Consider the following 13,880-nt stretch of genomic DNA (forward strand, 5'->3'; position numbering starts at 1 on the left):
GGCGCGGAGGTCAATGGGGCGACGGCAACAGGTGGTAATGGCAGGCAAGAAGGAGGGAATCATGATATTGATGACGATGAAGAGTTTGTCACACAGGACGAGGATAACCTTGACGACGACAGTAACCTTGACGACCACAAAGAGGTGCCGCTAGCTTCAGTCGTGCGGGACCCTCATCTTCAAGATCTGCTTCTCGAAAAGACGAAAGGCGCCAAGCGGAAATCAAAGCTTGAGCAACTGGAGATAGACTCGAATACTCCGTTGTACGACTCAGGTCGCGGGTTGGGGGAGTCCCGCTTGAGAGTAGCGCTCGATGTTCTGCAGATGAAGGCGAAACACGGATGGCCGGACACAAGCGTCGATGACATTCTGGAATACGTGAAAGATCCCCTTCCTGCCCGGAACACGTGTCCTGGTAGTCTAGCTGAGGCCAAGAGAATCGTGTGCCCTCTCGACTTACCCCACGAGAAGTATCACGCCTGCATCAACGACTGTATCATGTATCGCAAGGAGCACGTGGACAAGACCAAATGTCCTGTGTGTGATGCTGAACGGTACAAGAAAGGGAAGAAGAAAGCTCCTTGGAAAGTTGTGTGGTACTTCTCGCTCGCCCCCCGGCTTCAACGGTTCTACGCGGACCGCAAGGAAGCAAAGTGTAGGATAACGTTGCATAGAAAACAAAAATTTTCCTACCGCGAACACGCAATCCAAGCCAAGATGCAATCTAGAAGACGGTAGCAACGAGGGGGTATCGAGTCTCACCCTTGAAGAGATTCCAAAGCCTACAAGATGAGGCTCTTGTTGCTGCGGTAGACGATCACTTGCCGCTTGCAAAAGCGCGTAGAAGATCTTGATCACGATCGGTTCCGGCGCCACGAACGGGCAGCACCTCCGTACTCGGTCACACGTTCGGTTGTTGATGAAGACGACGTCCACCTCCCCGTTCCAGCGGGCAGCGGAAGTAGTAGCTCCTCTTGAATCCGACAGCACGACGGCGTGGTGTCGGTGGCGGTGTAGAAGTCCGGCGGAGCTTCGCTAAGCAAACCGGACAATATGAAGTGGAGGAGCAAAGCTAGGGTTTGGGAGGGGGTGGCCGGCCACTCAAGGGGGGCGGCCAAGCTATGGTCTTGGGGTTGGCCGGCCCCCTCCCTTGGCCCCTCATTATATAGGTGGATCCCAAGTGTTGGTGTCCAAGTCTTCGAATAAGACCCGAAACCAAAACCTTCCATAGGAGGGGGGAAACCTAGCCCAACTAGGACTCCCACCCAAAGGTGGGATTCCCACCTCCCATGTGGGGGGTGGCCGGCCCCCTATGGTGGAGTCCACTTGGGACTCCACCCCCACTAGGGCTGGCCGGCCATGGAGGTGGAGTCCCTTGTGGACTCCACCTTCCTTGGTGGTTTCTTCCTGACTTTTCTAGAACCTTCTAGAACCTTCCATAGAACCTTCCGCGACATTTTATTTCACATAAAATGACATCCTATATATGAATCTTATTCTCGGACCATTCCGGAACTCCTCGTGATGTCCGGGATCTCATCCGGACTCCGAACAAATATTCGAACTCCAGTCCATAATTCAAGTACTACCATTTCAACATCCAACTTTAAGTGTGTCACCCTACGGTTCGAGAACTATGTGGACATGGTTGAGTACTCACTCCGACCAATAACCAATAGCGGGATCTGGAGATCCATAATGGCTCCCACATATTCAACGATGACTTTAGTGATCGAATGAACCATTCACATACATTACCAATTCCCTTTGTCTCGCGATATTTTACTTGTCCGAGGTTTGATCTTCGCATCACTCTATACCTTGTTCAACCTCGTCTCCGACAAGTACTCTTTACTCGTACCGTGGTATGTGGTCTCTTATGAACTCATTCATATGCTTGCAAGACATTAGACGACATTCCACCGAGAGGGCCCAGAGTATATCTATCCGTCATCGGGATGGACAAATCCCACCGTTGATCCATATGCCTCAACTCATACTTTCCTGGATACTTAATCCCACCTTTATAGCCACCCATTTACGCAGTGGTGTTTGGTGTAATCAAAGTACCTTTCCGGTATAAGTGATTTACATGATCTCATGGTCATAAGGACTAGGTAACTATGTATCGAAAGCTTATAGCAAATAACTTAATGACGAGATCTTATGCTACGCTTAATTGGGTGTGTCCATTACATCATTCACACAATGACATAACCTTGTTATTAATAACATCCAATGTTCATGATTATGAAACTAATCATCCATTAATCAACAAGCTAGTTTAAGAGGCATACTAGGGACTTCTTGTTTGTCTACATATCACACATGTACTAATGTTTCGGTTAATACAATTCTAGCATGATATATAAACATTTATCATAAACATAAAGATATAAATAATAACCACTTTATTATTGCCTCTAGGGCATATCTCCTTGAGTCTCCCACTTGCACTAGAGTCAATAATCTAGATTACATTGTAATATACCTAACACCCATGGCATTTTGGTGTTGGTCATGCTTTGCCCTAGGGAGAGCTTTAGTCAACGGATCTGCTACATTCAGATCGGTGTGTACTTTGCAAATCTTTACTTCTCCATCTTCGATGTACTCGCGAATCGAGTGGTAACGCAGCTTGATATGCTTCACCTCTTGTGTGACCTTGGCTCTTGTGCATTGGCGATGGCACCCATGTTATCACAAGAAATGATTAATGGGTCCAATGCACTAGGAACCACACCGAGCTCTACAATGAACCTCTTCATCCATACCGCTTCGATGAAGCCTCCGGAAGCCGCTATGTACTCGATTCTGTTGAAGACTTCGCCACCGTGCACCGCTTCGAGCTTGCCCAGCTATCGCAAAGCACCATTCAATATAAACACGTACCTGCATTGTGACTTAGAGTCATCAGGATCGGTGTTCCAACTTGCATCGGTGTAACTTGTTACAACGAGCTCTTGGTCACCTCCATAACAAAGAAACATATCCTTAGTTCTTTTCCAGTACTTCAGGATATTCTTGACCGCTGTCCAGTTGTTCCATTCTGGATCACTTTGATATCTCGCTAGTCAAACTAACAGCATGTGCTATATCCGGTCTTGTACATAGCATGGCATACATAATAGAGCCTACTCGCCGAAGCATAGGGGATGTTACTCATCCTTTCTCTTTCTTCTCGCCGTAGCGGTCCTTGAGTTTTACTCAATACCTTGCCTGGTAACATAGGTAAGAACCCTTTCTTACTTTCGTCCATTCTAAACTTCTTTAGAATCTTGTCCAGATATGTACTCTGTGATAGCCCTATTAGGCGTCTTGATCTATCTCTATAAATCTTGATGCCTAATATATATGATGCTTCACCAAGGTCTTTCATTGAAAAACTATTATTCAAATATCCCTTAACATCGCTTAATAGTTCTATATCATTCCCGATCAATAATATGTCATCTACATATAATATCAGGAATGCTACGTAGCTCCCACTCACTTTCTTGTAAATACGGGCCTCTCCATGACCTTGTATAAACCCGAAGTCTTTGATCACCTTATCAAAGCGTCGGTTCCAACTTCTTGATGCTTGCTTCGGTCCATAGATTGAACGCTGAAGTTTGCATACTTTGTCAGCATTTTTAGGATCGACAAAACCTTTGGGTTGTACCATATACAACTCTTCCTCAATGTCTCCATTAAGGAACGCCGTTTTGACATCCATCCGCCAAATCTCATAATCGAAAAATGCAGCTATTGCTAACAAAATCCTCACAGATTTTAGCTTCGCTACAGGTGAGAAAGTCTCATCGTAGTCAACTCCTTGAATTTGTCGGAAACCCTTTGCGACAAGTCGAGCTTTATAGACGATAATATTACCATCGGCATCTGTTTTTCTCTTGAAGATCCATTTATTTTCGACAATTTTCGCTTATCAGGTAAGTCTACCAAAGTCCATACTTTGTTATCATACATGGATCCCATTTCGGATTTCATGGCTTCTTGCCATTTGTTGGAATCTGGGCTCATCATCGCTTCTTCATACGTCGCAGGTCCTCATCATTGTTATCCACAATCATGACATTTAGACAAGGATCATACCAATCAGGAGTGGCACGTTCCCTTGTCGATCTGCGAGGTTCGATGGTTTCCTCGTTCGAAGTTTCATGATCATTATCATTAGCTTCCTCTCGTTGCCGGTGTAGGCGGTACAGGTACAACTTCCGCATCGCGCTACTCGATCAACGAGTATAGATTCATCAATCTCATCGAGTTCTACTTTTCTTCCAGTCACTTCTTTAGTGAGAAATTCTTTCTCAAGAAAGGTTCCGTTCTTAGCAACAAAGATTTTGCCTTCGGATTCGTGATAGAAAGTGTATCCTATAGTTTCCTTAGGATAACCTATGAAGACGCATTTCTCCGCTTTGGGTTCTAGCTTGTCCGGTTGTAACTTCTTTACATAGGCTTCGCAACCCCAAACTTTCAGAACGACAGACTTAGGTTTCTTATTAAACCATAATTCATACGGTGTCGTTTCTACGGATTTTGATGGTGCTCTATTTAAAGTGAATGCGGCTGTCTCTAATGCATAACTCCAAAATGATAACGGCAAATCAGTAAGAGACATCATACTACGAACCATATCTAAGAGAGTTCGATTACGACGTTCGGACACACCGTTTCGTTGAGGTGTTCCGGCGGTGTCAATTGTGAAAGTATTCCGCATTTCTTTAAATGCATGCCAAACTCATAACTCAGATATTCACCTCCACGATCAGATCGTAGAAATTTGATCTTCTTGTTACGTTGATTTTCTACTTCACTTTGAAATTCCTTAAACTTCTCGAAAGTTTCGGATTTATGTTTCATGAAATAGATATACCCATATCTACTCGGATCATCCGTGAAGGTTAGAACATAACGATAACCACGCGATGCTACGCTCATTGGTCCACATACATCGGTATGTATGATTTCCAATAAGTCGATGGCTCGCTCCATCATACTGAGAATGGAGTCTTTGTCATTTTTCCCATTAGACATGCTTCGCATCTATCAAGTGACTCAAAGTCAAGTGATTCAAGTAATCCATCAAGATGGAGTTTCTTCATGCGTTTCACTCCAATATGACCAAGACGACGGTGCCACATATAAGTAGAATTATCATTTAGTTTAATTCGCTTAGCATCAATGTTATGTATATGTGTATCACTACTATCGAGATCTAACAGAAATAAGCCATTCTTTTGTGGTGCTCGACCATAAAAGATATTATTCATAAAAATAGAACAACCATTATTCTCAGACTTGAATGAATAACCGTCTTGCATTAAACAAGATCCGGATATAATGTTCATGCTCAACGCAGTACATAATAACAATTATTTAGGCTTAAAACTAATCCCGAAGGTAGATGTAGAGGAAGTGTCCCATTGCGATCACATTGACCTTGGATCCGTTTCCAACGCGCATCGTCACTTCATCTTTCGGCGGTTGTCGTTTATTCTTTAGTTCCTGTTTCGAGTTACAAATATGAGCAACCGAACCAAGATCAAATACCAGTGTACTAGAACGAGAACTAGTGAGATAAACATCTATAACATGTATATCGTATATACCTTCTTTCTTCTTCTTGACAAGGCCGCTCTTTAGATCAGCCGATACTTGGAGCAATTACGCTTCCAAAGGTCCCTTCTCCTTGCAAGAATAGCACTCAGCATCGGGCTTAGGGCCGTTCTTAGGTTTCATAGGAGGCGTGGCAGCTTTCTTGCCACCCTTCTTGAATTTTCCTTAGACTTGCCCTGTTTCTTGAAACTTGGTGGTCTTGTTGACCATCAACACTTGGTGCTCTTTCTTGATCTCAATCTCAGCAGCTTTTAGCATGCCAAAGAGTTCGTGTAACTCCTTGTTCATGTTCGCATATTGTAGTTCATCACAAAGTTCTTGTAACTTGGTGGCAGTGATTGAAGGACACGATTAATCCCGATCTGTTAGGAATCACTATTCCCAAGTCACCGAGTTTCTTCGCATGCCCGGTCATGGCGAGCATGTGCTCACTAACGGAGCTGCCTTCTTCCATCATACGGTGAAGAAATGTTTCGATGCTTCATAGCATTCCATCGCCGCATGAGTCTCGAATATAGCTTTCAGCTCATTCATCAACTCATGAGGATCATGGTGCTCAAAACGTTTTTGAAGATCGGATTCCAGATCGCACAGGATGGCACACCGAACTTGAGAGTACCGAGTTTTCCGAGTCGCGTAAACAGCCTTTTACTTCATCGGATTCATCTTCTGCGGGAGGGTCACCTAGCGGTGCATCAAGCACAAATTGCAGATTTCCGCCGTAGAGGAAGATCCTCACATGACGGAACCAGTCGGTGAAGTTGCTACCGTTGCTCTTAAGTTTCTCTTTCTCTAGGAACTGATTAAAATTGATTGGGGACGCCATCTCTACAACATATATTTGCAATAGTTTAGACTAAGTTTATGACAAATTGAGTTCAAATTTTAATTCAACATAATTAAAAACCTAAGTGAACTCCCACTCAAAACAATATCCCTCGCATTGTCTTAGTGATCACACGAACCAAATCCACCGCACCTAAACCCGATCATCACGAGAAAAGGTGTGATTTCAATGGCGAACACTCATAGTGTTCATCATATCAACCATATGATTCATGCTCTACCTTTCGGTATCACGTGTTCCGAGACCATGTCTGTACATGCTAGGCTCGTCAAGGCCACCTTAGTATCCGCATGTGCAAAACTGTCTTGCACCCGTTGTATGTACTTATCGAATCTATCACACCCGATCATCACGAGATGCTTCGAAACGATAAGACTTAATAACGGTGCTACTAAGGATGAACACTTTATTATCTTGAGATTTTAGTGAGGGATCATCTTATAATGCTACCGTCATGATCTAAGCAAAATAAGATGCATAAAAAGGATTAACATCACATGCAGTTCATATGTGATATGATATGGCCCTTTTGTTCTTGTGCCTTTGATCTTCATCTCCAAAGCACGGATATGATCTCCATCATCTTCGGGCATGATCTCCATCATCGTCGCGTAGCACCAAGGTCAATGGCACCGTCTTCATGTTTGTCCTCCATGTAGCAACTATTACAACTACTTTGAAATACTACTCAACATGAAATTTAAAGACAACCATAAGGCTCTGCCGGTTGCCACAATACAATAATGATCATCTCATACATATTCATCATCATATCATGGCCATATCACATCACCAAACCCTGCAAAAACAAGTTAGACGTCTCTAATTTGGTTTGCATATTTTACGTGGTTTAGGGTTTTCGAGAGAGATCTAATCTACCTAGAACATGAACCACAACGTTGATACTAATGTTTTCAATAGAAGAGTAAATTGAATCTTTACTATAGTAGGAGAGACAGACACCCGCAAAGCCTCTTATGCAATACAAGTTGCATGTCGAACGAGGAACAAGTCTCATGAACGCGGTCATGTAAAGTTAGTCCGAGCCGCTTCATCCCACTATGCCATAAAGATGCAGAGTACTCAAACTAAAGATAACAAGAGCATCAACGCCCACAAACCATTGTGTTCTACTCGTGCAACCATCTATGCATAGACACGGCTACGATACCACCTGTAGGATAACGTTGCATAGAAAACAAAAATTTTCCTACCGCGAACACGCAATCCAAGCCAAGATGCAATCTAGAAGACGGTAGCAACGAGGGGGTATCGAGTCTCACCCTTGAAGAGATTCCAAAGCCTACAAGATGAGGCTCTTGTTGCTGCGGTAGACGATCACTTGCCGCTTGCAAAAGCGCGTAGAAGATCTTGATCACGATCGGTTCCGGCGCCACGAACGGGCAAGCACCTCCGTACTCGGTCACACGTTCGGTTGTTGATGAAGACGACGTCCACCTCCCCGTTCCAGCGGGCAGCGGAAGTAGTAGCTCCTCTTGAATCCGACAGCACGACGGCGTGGTGTCGGTGGCGGTGTAGAAGTCCGGCGGAGCTTCGCTAAGCAAACCGGACAATATGAAGTGGAGGAGCAAAGCTAGGGTTTGGGAGGGGGTGGCCGGCCACTCAAGGGGGGCGGCCAAGCTATGGTCTTGGGGTTGGCCGGCCCCCTCCCTTGGCCCCTCATTATATAGGTGGATCCCAAGTGTTGGTGTCCAAGTCTTCGAATAAGACCCGAAACCAAAACCTTCCATAGGAGGGGGAAACCTAGCCCAACTAGGACTCCCACCCAAAGGTGGGATTCCCACCTCCCATGTGGGGGTGGCCGGCCCCCTATGGTGGAGTCCACTTGGGACTCCACCCCCACTAGGGCTGGCCGGCCATGGAGGTGGAGTCCCTTGTGGACTCCACCTTCCTTGGTGGTTTCTTCCGGACTTTTCTAGAACCTTCTAGAACCTTCCATAGAACCTTCCGCGACATTTTATTTCACATAAAATGACATCCTATATATGAATCTTATTCTCCGGACCATTCCGGAACTCCTCGTGATGTCCGGGATCTCATCCGGGACTCCGAACAAATATTCGAACTCCATTCCATAATTCAAGTACTACCATTTCAACATCCAACTTTAAGTGTGTCACCCTACGGTTCGAGAACTATGTGGACATGGTTGAGTACTCACTCCGACCAATAACCAATAGCGGGATCTGGAGATCCATAATGGCTCCCACATATTCAACGATGACTTTAGTGATCGAATGAACCATTCACATACATTACCAATTCCCTTTGTCTCGCGATATTTTACTTGTCCGAGGTTTGATCTTCAGTATCACTCTATACCTTGTTCAACCTCGTCTCCTGACAAGTACTCTTTACTCGTACCGTGGTATGTGGTCTCTTATGAACTCATTCATATGCTTGCAAGACATTAGACGACATTCCACCGAGAGGGCCCAGAGTATATCTATCCGTCATCGGGATGGACAAATCCCACTGTTGATCCATATGCCTCAACTCATACTTTCCGGATACTTAATCCCACCTTTATAGCCACCCATTTACGCAGTGGTGTTTGGTGTAATCAAAGTACCTTTCCGGTATAAGTGATTTACATGATCTCATGGTCATAAGGACTAGGTAACTATGTATCGAAAGCTTATAGCAAATAACTTAATGACGAGATCTTATGCTACGCTTAATTGGGTGTGTCCATTACATCATTCACACAATGACATAACCTTGTTATTAATAACATCCAATGTTCATGATTATGAAACTAATCATCCATTAATCAACAAGCTAGTTTAAGAGGCATACTAGGGACTTCTTGTTTGTCTACATATCACACATGTACTAATGTTTCGGTTAATACAATTCTAGCATGATATATAAACATTTATCATAAACATAAAGATATAAATAATAACCACTTTATTATTGCCTCTAGGGCATATCTCCTTCACAAAGCTCATGCGCTGGCACGCTGAAAGAAAGGAGGCACTGTTGAATGATAAAGAGCGGATTGAGCACCCAGTGCTGACGCACCCTTCGGATGCAAGCCAGTGGAAAGCATTAGACAATGAATTCGGAAGTTTTGGGGCAGATCCCAGAAACATCAGGTTGGGTGCGAGCACGGACGGATTCAATCCGTTCGGAAACCAGAGCAGCACACATAGCACATGGCCCGCGTTTGTATGGATCTACAACCTCCCGCCCTGGCTGTGCATGAAGAGGAAGTACATACAGATGAGTATGCTATTTCAAGGGCCAACACAGCCAGGAAACGATATCAACATGTATCTCGAATTATTAAAGGAGGAGCTTGAAACGTTGTGGGCGGAGGAAGGGGTAGATACATGGGACGCCGTCTCTGAAGAATATTTCACTTTGAGAGCTGTGTTGATCACGAAGGTGCAGGACTACCTCGGATACGGTTATATTTCGTGTCAGGTGTGCCATGGACACAAGGCATGTGTCAGGTGCATGGAAGAGACGATGTTTTTGCAGCTTGGTAAGGATCCCGGCTCTTCGAAAACAGTTTACATGGGGCATCGAAGGTGGCTACACAAGACTGACCCATGGAGAAAGCGTGGAGATCTGTTCGATGGTACAAATGAACCCCGAGGACCTCCACGTAAGAAGAGCAGCGAAGAGATCGATACATTACTGAAAGGTTGGAAGGAGTGCCCTGCGTCGGGAAAGATTCGTCAAAAGCCTGGAGAGAAGAAGAAGAAAAAGGAAACGATGCCGCTCATTGGTGTATGGAAAAGGAGGTCCATGTTTTGGGACTTGCCGTACTGGAAAATTCTCGATACACCTCACTGCCTTGATGTCATGCATATTACAAAGAACGTATACGAGAGCTTGCTTGGCACTCTTCTCAACATGCCGTACCGGACCAAAGATGGGCCGAAAGCAAGACACGACCTGAAAGTTTTGGGCATCAGGGAAGAGCTTCAGATCCCGGCGGCCCAAGAGGGACAGTCGGAGGAGGAGGCGGACGGCGGTCAGAAGCGCAAAAGGATTAAGCAGCCAGACTATTACTGTCCCCCCTCCTGCTTCACTTTTAGTCCGGTTGAGGTCGATCAATTTTTCAATTTCCTTCTAGGAGTCAAAGTGCCCTTCGGTTACTCCGGGATAATAAGCAGATACATGGACCCCAAGAAACGAAACTTCAGCGGCATGAAGTCTCATGACTGTCACGTGATGATGACGCAGATTCTTCCGGTTGCAATCCGAGGTATAATGGATGACCATGTCCGTGCAACGCTGACTGGGCTCTGTAACTTCTTCGACGTCATAACTCGGAAGTCGATAAGCGTGAAGAAACTCGCAAGGCTCCAGGAAGAGATAGTGGTGATCCTATGTGAGCTTGAGATGTACTTCCCGCCTGCATTCTTTGACGTGATGGTCCATCTGTTGGTCCATATCATGGATGATATCATCAGTCTAGGGCCGGCATTCTTACACAACATGATGTCGTTTGAAAGAATGAATGGGGTCATTAAAGGATATGTTCGTAACAGGTCACATCCGGATGGAAGCATCGTCCAGGGCTGGCTCACCGAAGAGTGCATCTCTTTCAGCACGAATTATCTAGACATCGAGGACCCTGTTGGTTTGCCTCAAAACAAGCACCTCCGCAGGTTCGAGGGAGTAGGCCACAAAAATGGAAGGAAGGAACTGCACGTGCACATGTCTGGTCGGACTTCCGACTTTGACAGAGCCAACTTAGTAGCGCTACAACACATTGACTTGATCGATCCTTGGTTGAAAGAGCACAAAACCATGATAGAGAACAGTGGCAAGCCGATGATGACGGAAGCAGAAATATACAGAGAGCACAACTCCTCTTTCGCGCGCTGGTTCAAAGACCACATTGATGCTAATCCCCCACCAATGGATTCTGACAAGGATAAACTAGTATTGGCCTTGTCACATGGCCCCGCGCCCAACATCATGACTTACCAAGCGTACGATATCAACGGGTACACATTCTACACGGAAGAAAAAGACAAGAACAGTGTTTACCAACTCAGGGGTAACAATGGATTCCTGGACGGGTGACGTAAAGACTAGATACTACGGAAGAATCGAGGAAATTTGGGAGCTTAGCTACGCTGGGGAGAAAGTGCCGATGTTCCGTATCAGATGGGCTAAGAGCGTCACAAAAGAAGACCGGTATTTCACCATCATGTTTCTACCCGAAGCCAACAAATCAAAGTCCATGAACGCCACCGCGCAGAATGAGCCATGGGTACTGGCAGAACACGTGCACCAATGCTTCTTCATAACCGACCCATCCAGGCCTAGCCATGTTATCGTGAGGAGAGGCAAGAGGACCATCGTCGGAATGGATGGAGTCGCCAATGAGGAAGACTTCGAAGGACAAGTCGGAGACCCAATGATGGAAGAATCCGAGGACGAAGACACAACATACACCACAAGAAGAAGCAGGACCACGCTACCGAGGTCAGGTCGACCCTTCAAAAGAAGAAGTCACGACACGGGGCTAAATTATTCAACGACGAGCAAGAAAAGCAAGAAGAAAGCGAAACACTCTTCTCAATCGATGATGTAAAACTTTATTTGCAATCTATAACTCATATTTTGTGTAATTCATAACTACTCATATGGTCATGTCCAATACTTTATGTATGACTAATTAATATTGTGTTGGTCAATATTTTGTGTATGTATATATAACTCATATTTTTTTGTAATGCCTAATTAAGATTTTGAAATTGTTTTTGCATATATAACTCATGCATATTTCTTGGCTATTATCTTGAAAAGATAAGAACATAAATATAATAGAAAGGCCAGAAAAGAAATAAAGAAAAACAAAAGAAAATATGAGTTGGGGAGGCCATTGCATGATCTGGGCCAAGTCCCAGGTATACACGGACTAGACTTATTGCCGGCGCACCAGGGCTTTGGTGCGCCGGGGGTCCACCTATCCCCGGTGCACCAAAGCCCTGGTGCGCCGGCAATAAGTCTAGTCCGTGTATACCTGGGACTTAACCGCATGCGACCAGCTTCTCCCTCCCCATTCCCAATCGACGACGAACCCTAACCGCCACCGTGAGCGCCGCCGTGAGCTTCACTGCCCCGCCACGCCGTCCTCGACCGTTCACCACCATCCCCCTCCACCAGCCCCCACCACCTGCCCCATACACGCTGCCGCCGCCGTTGGAGTAGGGGACGTCGGAGGAGGACCACGCTGCCGCCGCCGTTGGAGGAGGAACACGCTGTCGCCACCGTTGGAGGAGGACCACGCTGCCGCCACCGCCGCACCCGAGCCGCCGAGAGGAGGAGAGCCACCGAGAGGAGGAGGAGCAGGTGTCGTCACACCGTCGCCTCGGAGAGGAGGATCGAGCAGGCGCCGACCACCGTCGCCACCGTCGCGGAGGAGGAGGAGGGCGTCGCTACCGTCGGTAAGAATCGCCCCTCTCCCTTCCCCTCATCCTTCCCCGACGCCGCCAGGACCTCCTCCACCTTCCCCTCCCCTCCCCTCCCCCTCTTCCTTCACCTGTCCCTCCCCCAAATTCCCCTCTCTGCATCAGTTCTTGCGATGCTCGAATTTTGGCAAAGAGGCGAATTCTTGCAGCAGTAATATGGAAATGGGGGGAATTGGATGCTCCTGTTACTGTCACATTCAAAAACCATGCCCTAATTTTAGTTCTTGCATGCAGTAGCCGAATTTTGCACACACTGCCATGCATTCTCAACACTCTAGAATTCTTGCAGTATGAAAATGCCCTAAATCTATCTCACTGATGTGGTTAACATTGCAAGAATGATAACCTGTATACATGTGTATTAAATGATTTTAGTTCATTATTGCTAGCTAGTTGATTTAGTTGCAGGTTGCAGTAGCTAAAATGTGATAAAACAAAGCTGCTACTGTAATGAAAATGAAAATGCAGTAGCAAGGTTAAATGATGTTAGCAATTCTCTTGTTCATTTAGCTAAAATGCAAAAAAAAAAATTACTTGCAGTAGCAAGGCTAAATTAGTTTTGTTGCAGTAGCAAGGCTAAATTGATCCATTCTCTGGTTTGAAATTAAATGATGAAATGCAGTAGCAAAAAATGGGGATTTTCAGTGCTTCTTTTCATGTTTTTCTTTTCTTTTGCCTCTCTGGTTAGAAAAATATGTTTCCTTCTCAATTTACTGAAATAGTCCAGTATTATAATTTAGAACAGATGAAGTTGAGTAGGATTTCCTGGTCAAGATTACTCAAAGTTGAGTGCATTTGCAAATTGAATGATTTAAATGCTTGCAGTATGTTGGTTCTTCATTAAATGAAAATGAAAATGAAAATGGTTTTGCTAGATAAATTGGTTTAGTTAAATCTTGAACATGTTCTGAAGAAATTGGTTTATCATGAAAATAAAAACTAGACACTTA

This window comes from Lolium perenne, chromosome 3 (assembly GCF_019359855.2).
Source record: "Lolium perenne isolate Kyuss_39 chromosome 3, Kyuss_2.0, whole genome shotgun sequence".
NCBI lineage: Eukaryota > Viridiplantae > Streptophyta > Magnoliopsida > Poales > Poaceae > Lolium > Lolium perenne.